The sequence below is a fragment of the Parasteatoda tepidariorum genome, chromosome 11 (genome assembly GCF_982258835.1).
Source record: "Parasteatoda tepidariorum strain Cologne lab strain chromosome 11, Ptep-v5.0, whole genome shotgun sequence".
NCBI lineage: Eukaryota > Metazoa > Arthropoda > Arachnida > Araneae > Theridiidae > Parasteatoda > Parasteatoda tepidariorum.
The window spans coordinates 49356860-49369369 of record NC_141765.1 but is presented as its reverse complement, the minus strand read 5'-3'; positions in this window follow the sequence as shown (position 1 = coordinate 49369369).

Here is a 12510-nt window from a genome sequence, read left to right as displayed (position 1 = left end):
AAATAGAAAATATTCATATTTTCACCAATTTTACATAGTAATTAAGTATGAATTTTCGAAAATTTTTCAATCAATGTGGCAGTAACAGCAGTTTTTTTAACTTCTTCTTTCACTCTTAGTTTGGAAAAAAAAATAACAGAAACTATACAAAAAACATTTCCAGCAACTGAAAGATCACTCTTTGAAAGAAGAAGTAACCAACGTTTAATATTTTTGCTTCGAATTCACAAAATAATAGATAAACATTATCTTAAAAACTTAGAATTTAATCCGAAGAAATAACAGTAATTATTTTCAGTAACAATTCCTTTTTTTAGAAATTAGAACGCTAATAACATATAAAGCAACAACCCTTTTTTAATCGTAATTAAAACAAAATCACAATTAATAAAAAAACCTTGATAAAAGGCTTACTTATACTTACCTAAATTAATTTCACTGATTTGTTTTAAGCGTAAGTTATTATAGTTTTTACTCTGCTGAACACTTATTTTTAGGAAGTATTAAATCAATATTCAGTTATCTAACACCTTCTTGCTAATTCTTGTTTTAAATATCAGTATTTTCTTAAGCATTAAAAAACCTTCAAAATGCATGCAATTGTAGTGAGATATTTGATTTTAAAAAATTTTTCGCCACAAAGTTTTAGATTGTATTCTCTAAAAGAAGGGGTTATTAGATATGATTATAAATTATAATTATCAATGTTTGTTTTTTTCTAAAATTAAAGGGGCAAATTTTCCTATAAGCCTGACGTCTACATTTTTAGAGGTTTTAAATTTTCAAATACCTTGATAATTTGAGGACTAATTATCTTCCATTAAAAAATCCATATCATACGTTGTTCTTAATCTGACTTTGGCTTCAAAATCGTAAATATTTCTATTATGCACTAAACTGCTGAAGAAAAAAAAATAATAAAATATACGAAATCGTAAGCTTAATGTATGATAACTACTAAAATTAAAATTAAATACAAATGAAATTGTTAGGTAATTAGTATTTTCAACATTGTAGTCTTTTATTTACACTTTGAAACCAACATTTATTAAATTGTTTAATTCACAAACTCAAAAGTAATACTTTGATACTCAATTATATTTAATTAAATTAAATTGAATTATGCTTAGATTCAGAAGCAGAACTCTAGATTTATTTTCAGGCATATTACCTATGACAATAACTTTATAGTCCACTTCAAAAAACGTGCTTTTCTTAAGCTTTGATCATTATATATTTCTTTTTATTGAGTTTTAGTCTCTGTTAGTTTGTGGTTGAAACAATTTGTGAAAGATGTCAAAATTTCAATTGGATATAAAATTGTTATAAATTTTAATTCCAAGTTTCAACATTCAAGAAACAATTATAGTTAGTATTTTCATCAAGCACGGCACTTCCAGCTTTGAGAGCATTCTAGCTAGCTGAAGAAAGGTCATAATTTCAATTGATCATAAATTCTGCTTGAATCAGTCTGAAAATGATTGAAACCAGCATACTGAAAATGATTGCTGTAGCTTGTGAGAATGTTGTCAAAATTTTGACCATAAAATTGTGCCATCAAACAGACAAAAATGAGTTAATAAAAGCAAAATAAAGTAGAACTATACATAAAAGGTACATTCTGAAACAACATTCTGAAATAAACAATGAATTCATTTATGCAGGGTCGAGACAAGAATTTAAAAGGACCTCACTTAAGAAAATCTAAAATGTTATAAATTTCTCAAATTTAATTAACTTGAATGAACTCTGAGAACAAAAGAAAGTTGAAAAAACCTCGACCCAAATGCATGAAAACTAATATATCATGTAACAAATTCATAAAATGATTCATCAATGATTGATCTAAAAAGGCTTCCATCTATTAAAAATGAAATCTTTCAATTTAGTAAAAAAATTTACTATTCAATAGAACTATTCAATAGAAAAAAATGCAAATAATGAAGAAAATAGGGAATAAAAATAAATAAATCTGAAAAAAATCCTTTTACAAAAATTAAGAAAAAACACTATAAAAAAATACTGCAAAACGAGAAAAAAAGGTTTCTAAATGTAGTAATAAAATATATTATTCGATTTCCAAGCTTGCTTAGTATGTTTACAGACAAGAGTATGAGAGTGCATATTACATTGACAGAGTTAATTCGTCAGAGCATGGTGTAAAAACCATTTTCTGTCAAATTTAAATTTTAGTTTCGTAATTTTACAGAAAATTTGGTTGAAAAGAAAAATAGGTTTCAAAACAAGAATTTCCCAAAACTTATTACTATAACGAACAAAATGATTGTCATATTACTAATTTGAATATCGAAAAATTTGATTCGATACACAATGTGGCACCAAAATCATTTTAAAACTCTTCTATCAAATCTGACTATGATAGGACCACACAAATATGATATTTAACACAAAGTATAAAGTATAAATGGTTTCGTCAAAAAATTCTGTCCGATGGAAAACATTATAGAGAACCCCTTTTCATATAAGATAGATGAAATATTTTCTTTAAAGAAATACATCGAAACAAGTTAAAGAACAGATATTTTTAAACAAGATTTTGCTTAATAGCACTTGCTTTCTGTAAAAAACTTTATACTATCATGAACAAATAGATTATTTTAAAAATTAAAGTACTATCAGTTATTAAAAATTATGTAAAAAAGGAAAGCAAAACTTCATCTTTAACAAAATGTCGAAGCAATTATCTTTCCCTTTTCATCAACCAAGAGACATTATAAAGTAGAGAGCAAATTCAGTAACGATTTATCTAGCATAATTAAATGAATCCACTCTCTATTAATTAAAAACATTTTTGATGAGAAACAAAATTAGATCAACGCTAAGTTTATTTCCACTGGTCTATAAATGCATTTTTTGTGTACTCAAATTCTAATATAATCTTTCAACAACAGACTAGTTTGCGAACGAAAGCAAATATAACTGTACTAAAAACTTCTACTCAAAAATTTATTAATTAACATGTCAAAAACACATGCATATCCACCAAAATACAAAAGGTGAATAAGTAAAAAAAATATTAAGCTTTCACAACTAACAATCTGCTAATATTAATTACTCACAGATTACTTTTTTAGAGTTCAGAAAATATTTTTTTATTGGGCAGTGTGAAAATATTTTCTTTCCACCAGCTGGAGTTTTCCAATATTAATTTAGCTGGAAATTTACTTTATTTGGTTCCTCCTAGTCAATTACTTGAATTTTTTCACTCTAAGTTCTTAGATTCTATTTCGGCGAACTAGCCAGTTAGAAATACATATCAATGTCTAAATTAAAGTCGGCTAATTTTGGGTGAGAAAATCGAGAGTCATGGCAATCAAAATTATAAAAAGTCAAAGTACACTTCAAAACTTACTTTAATAAAGATTTGAAATTATTCAGTACGATGAAAGGAATTTTATTCTAAGGGAAAGATTAGAAAATGTATGCAGATTGAGCTAGCTAAAAACGTTAAGATAGAATTAAATCCAAAAATTGTTTTCATAAGTTTCAAAGAAAGGATGTTTTACTAAATCATTGTTGGAATTGGAGAAATTATTTAAAATGGAGGATTTTTGATTTTTTGAATCTGGATGAACCAGATATTAAATAGTCGAGAGCAAATATTTATACTTTTTATGAGAGTGTATTGTGATATTTTTTCAAAATTTTGTTTTAGAAATTCTGAAAGGATTTTTTTAAAAATAACTTTTTAAGCATAGTTGACTCAGTCATAGTTTGACTGATTTTTTCCAATAAAAAATTGCTGCAAATTGACTATTGACAAAAATATTTGACCAGCAAGTGTTTTAAAAATGGAACAAACTTTTTTCACACTTAATTCATTTTTCTTAAACTAGCATTCTTTTACTTGGTCACGGCAAGCTGCTACAATTTATTATGCAAAATATTACGTTTTAGTACTTTAAAAATTATTTTAATTTTATTGGAGTGCATGGAAAGAAATTTTTCTGGCCAGCTGGATATTTCCAATAACAATTTAGCTGGAAGTTAACTTTAGTTGGTTTCTCCTATAATGTTACTTGAATTTTCTTTTTCACTCTAAGTTCTAAGATTTTACATCGGTGAGCTAGCTATTTCATATCAATGTCTGCATTAAAGTCGGCTAATTTCGAGTGAGAAAATCGAGAACCATGACAATCAAAATTATAAAAAGTTAAGCTGCATTTCAAAAATTACTTAAATAAAGATTTTAAATTATTCGATGGGAGGAAAGGAGTTTTAGGAGGATAAAGAAATGTATGCTGATTTAGTTTGCTAAGCACTTTAAGACAGATTCAAAACCAAAAGCTGTTTTTGTAAGTTTCAAAGAAATAATGCTTCCTTAAATCTATGTTGAAATCGGCGAAATTATTTTAAGTGATGGAAACTTTTCGACATCTTTTTTTAGATAAACCAGACTTAATTAATGAAACGTATGTTCGTATCAAGCAATGCTGTTGTTTTTCAGTTTGAATTTCATTTCTTTTTAGAAATTATGCATGAAACTTTGAAAAAAATATAACTAATTGGCAAACGAAATAAAACAAATTGTTTTAATACTTAAACGAACTTTTTCAAAACTTAATCTGCTTACCTGTCATACAGAGAACATAAAAGTGTAAGCGTTTCGTCATCATTGCTGCATATATTCTTATTGTTACATATATTTTCTATATATTCGTATATTATTCTTGCCTTAGTTTTTACCTGAACGTATTTCAGCTAGCATATAACTTTCTTTAAACTTTAAATATATTTTATTTGAAAAAAGTTGGTTGATAGTGAAGAAAGTTTAACTATTACAAAATATATTCCAGCAGACATGCTCCCTTTCCTTAGTTTTTTGGAATGAAGTTATTTTTTAAGAAATCACCTCAAAAAGGTTTTATTTTTTTATTATAATGATTAAAACATAAGTATGAAAAATTTAAAAAATATCAACTAACAAGTAATATAAAATGAGTTTTAATCATTTATTACTTAATTTAAATTTATTGAAAAAGTACCATAATTCGAGTATCTCTTAAACGATAATAAATAATAATGTGTTATGTTATAAATTAATTCTAAAACTTGTATTCAGTTTAATTTAGCTGTAATGAATAAAAATATAAATTCATTTCTGTGTTTTGAAATTGCTAATAAAATTAAAGAAGTTGTTTCATAGTTGCAGAAAATTTCTGACTTAATATGGTTGGCATTATTTATAATGAAACTAAAAGGTAAGAATGGAGTTGATATTTTATTTTTCATTCAATTAGAAATAAGAATTTTACTTTCTGAGTTTCATTATTTGACTTTACTTTGCACATTTACATTTATGCATGAAAAATTGCCAGAAATTAAAGAAAAACTTATTAATTTAGGTTGACATTATTTGTTTTAGAAAATTGTACCTGAAGATCATACAATGTTAGAAATTTCTCGGAAAAAACGGTTAAATAACAATTTATTTAATTGTTTGTTTACCATATTCAAGCAAAACAGCCAAATAACCATAAGATAGTATTCAAACTGTTAACTGAGAAAAAAAACCCGATTATTAACTACTTTCATCCAATAAGTTTGAACAACCAGAATTTTATTGCACCAACTAGGACCACCTAATGAAGCTAATGCAGTTTAACTTCATTTGGTGGATATAAGCCTAGGTGGATATAAACTTGCTCAGATATAAACTTGCAGCACCATATTATATCTGAAAGGAATAATCTGTCAATTTCATGACCAACAGAACTGAGATTCGAGTCCCATTTACAAAAAATATTTTCGCTATTCGGCTAAAAACAAGAAGAGTTTCCAGTATCCTGCACTTCTCAATTTGTGATCCTGGCCCCTAGAATTTGATACTCTCATTCACGCAGAGATGAAGGCACCATATATATATATATATATATATATATATATATATATATATATATATATATATATAATATATATATATATATATATATATATATATATATATATATATATATATATATATATATATATATATATATATATATATATATATATATATATATATATATATATATATATATATATATATATATATATATATATATATATATATATATATATATATATATATATATATATATATATATATAGTTTTATATTTATGGTTCTTTGGTTTCACAGGCGGCACTACGAAATATCATTTTAATTTTTCCTTATAGATTGGTATTTCGCATCACAATACTTTTAGTTTTTGTCCATACAAACGATTAATTTCGTTATGAGTGTTTTACCTTTTAAATCCATACCCGAGTTAAAATTAGGTGAAATTTTCTAAATACTTTAAAATTATGAAGCAAGAATTATTTATTACACTTAGCATTCTTTATTATTGATTTACTTTCTATTAATTTACATTATATATTCGTGTAGTGGACTTCACAAATAGTCAAACGCCACATATGGACATCAGCTACCAATATGTTACGATTATTAATGTTCAACTCCGTAGCCTTGTAATTTTGAGCCCAATCCAGAAGACAAGGGAACTCCAAGGTTAAGTATTGGGAGAAATACGCCTTCACGGAGGACTTTTTCATGGAACTAACCCGCATTTGCGTCACATGAAAAGGAAATTCGCGAAAACCTCCCATGGTTAGCCAAACGCAAGGAGACTCTAACCAATGATCCGTATACTGCAGAGGATATTTTATGCCAGCACTGTGGTTGGTGCAAGCTGGATTCGGAATTTGTATCGACCAGCCATTGTTGGGATTCGAACCCGATTCACCTCATTGAGAGGCGAACACTCTGTCCCCTGAGCTATTACGTCTCTTGCCACTTTGTTTGAGCAGAACCCACTTCGGGACATCTTTTTCTGATCCATTCTTCTTCAATGGCTGGTCTTCCTCTCTTCCTATTATCATCAGTCGCTCACGAATTTTATAGAGAGGTATTTTTGAAACATAACTGGTGCACTTGATCTTATCTTAACTCTATTTATATGTGATTTGTTACGTATGGCTCAGAAATAGCAATTTCCATTGACAAAAATATCTATATTATTTTTTATACATTTTATACATGTTTCTAGTCATCAGCATTAAGATTTTGATCCGTAGTGTTTCCTTAATATTTCAAATTTCGATATGGTGTCATTACTTTGGATAATAAAAAGGTCAACAAGTTTAACAATAAAATATTTTCTTAATATTATCATTTTTAAAGATAACTATTTTAAAGATGGCTTTTTTTTGTTTAGAATTTTTTTAAGCATTTCTTAATTACAAAATACGTATTAATTGTATAAGTCATTAACGCAATCTATTTATTTTCTTTCTATCTAAATTTACTTAAAAAAAGAAATATTTAAATCAATACAATTTCCCATGATGTATATATAAATATATTAAAATGCAGTAATGTTTATTTATCCAAAAAACACACAGACTCTTTCAAAATTTGTTAAAAAAAGCAATGGATGCTCAACTAAAGTAATTAAATTCTATATAAAATCATTGAAATTATTGTATGACATCATAAATAAAATTACTAAAAACTTGTTTGCTAATTTATACAATTTTTACCACGTGCAAATCCATTTCGGGCGAATTCATGGCTAAAAATATATGCAAAATGGACAATTCATGTTTCTTTCTCTATCCTTTTTTTTTCCTTAAATAAATATAATTTTCTGAAATTATCAAAATTGTATAATTAAATATCAACCTTATTAATTAGAAACTTCTTTAAATTATCCCGTATAATAACACCATATGCACAACTGCTTTCGGATCAATTCTTGGTAAAAATTTTATTACAAAAATATTTAAAATCATTATTGAAAATTTTCCCGTACATATAAGTTAATTTGAACTCGCCACTGGCTTTATAGATTTCGTTTTGTGTTATTTTCTGTTTTCAATGTGATATTTATTACTTAATGTGTTCTATTTTGTTTTAAAAAGAATTTTGAGTGCTCCTCACACTATTGTGTTGATATATTCTGCTTTGGATATATTAATACAATATTAGAAAGCTCTTTTTTTCCTGGAATTTCATTGAAATTTTCTTTTAATTATGCTATTTTATTTTATTTTAATACTTATTTTCTTCTCTTTTCATTTTTCTGTAATTTCTTCCATGTTTTATATATATATATATTTATCATATCTGAAGTAAAGTGTGTAAATACTAAGAAATAAACTTAAGCGATGTATCTAAAGTTTGACCTAGAGCTATTGCAGTGTATATTGAATGTTTCAAAATGCTTTAAACTGGTTTTTGTGTAGACGAATTCAATGGAACAGCAACAAAAGATCTATATGTACATAGAAATAAAAAGAACCCCCACCCATAACGGGTCATGAAATATTGATTTTAAAGTTTAGCTAAAAATGCCGAATTCCTCAAAGAAATTGGAAAATAAATACTTACAGCTCTTTGTGTAAAAACATTGACGTGCTTAAAAATGTGATTTTTATGGAAGCAATGCATTTGTTTTATTCTTGTATTTTATTTATTTCTGACGTATGTAGATGAGGAAAACAAATATTATTTGTTTGTATTTTTTGAGAATCTGTTAGGCTTTATCTAGTTTTGATGGCTTTTGGAAAATGTTTTCTCAAATTAAAATAACAATAATTAAAATTTTCTGATTGATTATTAAATTATTTTGAATGAATGAATAATCAATGAAATTATCAAAAATCATTAAAGTTAAGATTTAATGAAATAATAATAATTTTAATTTTTTTCAAACGACAATTGTTTTAGGTTTTTACTTGAATGATACGAAAGAAACCTCAAAGCAATAAAAATACTTATTTAAAAAAATTAAATTGTTATATAAAAAAGAGTAATAAGTGAATTCTCAAAACTAAAAAAAGGATACTATAACTTTGTTAATAAATATAATAATCATTTAAATACTCTGAATAACTATTTATATATTTTGAATAACAATACTTCTTATATTTATGTATGATTGGCTTGTTCAATTATGATTGAAGTTAATTGTATACTGATAAAAAAACGCGGTCAAAACTTCGAGACTATGGTAAAATTTAAAGTGTTTCTGGTTGTTTGGGAACACCAAAAATGTTGACTTTGGCAATGAATTTGGTGAAAATAACAATAGATTATGATTTTTTTTTAACATCTGACAAAAATTGGCAAATGAGCTAAAATTTGTTAATGTTATTATGACACCTTAGAACATGGCATAAAAAAAATTTCTGTTAAATTTACCTTTTAGTTTTGTACTTTTAACTAAATGTGAAGGTAATAGAAACTGTAATTTTGAAAACCAGAATTTAAGGTAAACTGTTACCTCATTCTGGGAAAAATCACCTAATGAATGGGTTAAATGCCGTATATTATGTTTTTATTAACCAGATTTATTTTTTTTAACATAAATGTTACTATTATGCAGTCTGTAATTTTACCAGATTATTTTTCCTATGAGTAAAAAAAATAATTTTATTACTAGCTTACTAAAAATTTTTCATATTTCTTTTTCTGGTTCAACAAGAGAATTTCGCAGGTTTTTTACTGCTGTAATATAATAGAAACCTCGAAATGGCCAGTTATGAATGTGTAATAAAGAGGAAAATCAAACTTGTAGGTTTTGCTTCAAACTTGTAAGCATATTAACAGTACTTGTAGGTTTTTAATAAATATGAAATATATTTAGATTTTATATATATTTTGAAAAAGAAAAGAAAATTAAATATTTATCTCCTAATTCTTCGAATAGACAAATTTTCACTCAAAGGATCATTAACATTTGAAGTCATTAATTAATAATTAAAAATTTAGTTCGAATTAGAAAATTTGGTCAAACATGGTTTAAAATCAAATCATAAAGTTTCTTCATTCAAATTTTGCAACGCTTACACTTGGTTGAGTAATTAAAACTGTAATCACAGGTTTGTGTGAGTTTTTCTTTCTTCTAGAAAAATAAATTATGAGTATTTAAAACTGATTTATAAAAGAGCAAGATGCTGGCTCATAACCCGGAATGATGAATAAACTAATTATTTTCTTTCTTTTTAAATTTGGTTTCAATAATAAATCTTGATAGCAAGTAAAAACGAAGCGTGATAAAAAAAGTTGAAAGAAGAAAAAAATGTCTGTTCAAATTTTATATTATACATGTGCTTCGGGTCTATTTAGGAATTATGATTATTATCTGTAGTCTTGTGAGGACTTTGGAATATCAGAAAAATGCAAATTAAATCGTAACAAACTATCAAATGCTTAAGCAGTATTTAATTTGGTATATTTCAGGTTCAAAGAAGTAAAACTTTTACGTGGTGAAAATATAATATTTTTTTGTGATTTTGCTTTTAATTATTTCGAAATATTAGATAATTTAATGAAATGTTTTAGTCTTATTTTGGTGAAAAATCAACTTAAAGTAAAGGCACTATATAATGACCGCCATAAAGATTTATGATAATAAATAATTTCATGATTTTTATTTAAAAAATACTATTTGTATCAAATAACTAAAAGCTTTATCAGATAGTAATAAGTATTTACACTGCTTCTTGTCATACCCGTTCGCCGAATCAATCTAACCTATACAAATGGCGGAAAAACTTCCTAACTAACAAGACATTAAATACTAAACTTAAAAACATGATGCATTTTCTATCCATTAATGATAATTTAATGAAATTTTATTGTTAACCTCATTAAAATTATGGACTGCCTACTTAATATATATATATATATATATATATATATATATATATATATATATATATATATATATATATTATCTTACATGATACATTTCGATCATGTACACTTTTTCTATTCTTATCCCTTTTATTTCTCTTTTTCAATTATTTTATGTACATAACAAAGTTCGTTTGATTTATTGTTTTTTTTTGCTTTTTTTATTGTTTCTTTTTTTTAAACAAATGTGATGCACACCTTTGTCATCTGCAAGACTTTTCAATGTTGCATCCTAAATTTTATAGTAAAAATTATCAATGTATTATGTAATTTTATTTTTATAAATACCACTGATCAGGCTAGCTCCCGCTGTTGTGGCAAGCTGGGCTGGTAGCCAGACGTGGACTATACGGGTAATGGTTTTGCAAACCTAGGTACGTGTCCACGTCTGGAGAAAAGGAAAAAACAAGATAGTAATAAGCTTATTGCTTAGAAAAATGAAAACTGCAATACAGAAATGGAAAAATCTTCATGAAACTGACAATGAAATAATATATCGACTGAATCAGTGATTTTACAGTAATTATTTCTGTAAAAATTATAATATATCAAATTTTTTGTTCCGTGGTATTCTCCCTTAAAAATGCATTTTATTGTAAAAAGTACCAACACACATGCTGCAAGTACTTTTTACAGTAATTTTATCCTGGATATTTTACAGTGTACTCACTTTTGGAACTCTCCTTTAAACAGCATGCTTTGTCTACTCTCGTATAAACAAAAATTACTCAAAATGAGTAAAAGTCCTGCAGAAAGTACCATCCTTCAGAGTGCGGGTACTTTTTACGCAATTTTTACAGTGTATAAAAGAATAATTCCACGTATTTGTACTATAAAAAATATTGCCTAAAATAAAGCACTATAGTCTCAAATGACTAATATATTGTATCAAAATTTTTTGCTTTTCGTTTTTCTGATCAAGAAAACTATCAGATCAAGACTTTTTTTATCAAAAAAGTCGCCTTTCAATTTATACACTCAACGTGAAATTTCTTAATGGCAAGAAAGAAAAATGATCTTGGTTGAAAGTCTTTATTTTCGATAGTTTACTTGTTCAAGAAAAATAAAGTAAATAGCCTTAAAGAACACCTAGTTTTTTTGACAAGATATATGGATCGTTAAAATATTTATATAAAACAGTATGTTTTCAATAAGTAGCGATACGCGGTGAATATGTTTGGACAAACTCGAATTTAAAAGGATGTTTACTTCCATTTTTCGTTTTTCACACTTAGATTTAGCTTCTAATTTTTTTTTTCAAGTAGGATCTGAAAACTCGAAATACTTTATTTCTCACCATTTTATTATCATTTTATATGTACGTTATGTTTTTCTTACTTGGAAGCACGCAGGTTTTAAAGTTTGACGAAGGAATTGTATTATATATTTGACTGTAACCTTTAAAAACTTGTAATTTACTAAACTCAGTTGATTTATTTTCTTGATGCAAATTTGTAGTAATTTATCACTTTCAATAGCTTGAAAATACATTGACATTTCTTCTATCAGAAATTGCAAAGAACTTTCATCGAATGCACGACAACTCTCTCTCAGAAAAATATCATTAATTCATGTGGAAAGTATTTTTTAACTTAATTTTATAACCAAGGACCTTAAACATGAAAATTAACGAAATATTTTATCACTCTATAAAGGTTAGATTAGAATCTTTCTTTTTTATTGCTGAAAAACGAATGTTTAGCAAGAGCCCTCCCTTAAAGGGAAAGAATGGCAATTTTTATTTAATTTTATTTTTATTTATTATTTAAAAAAAAAAATTTTTTTTTGGCAATTATTAGATTT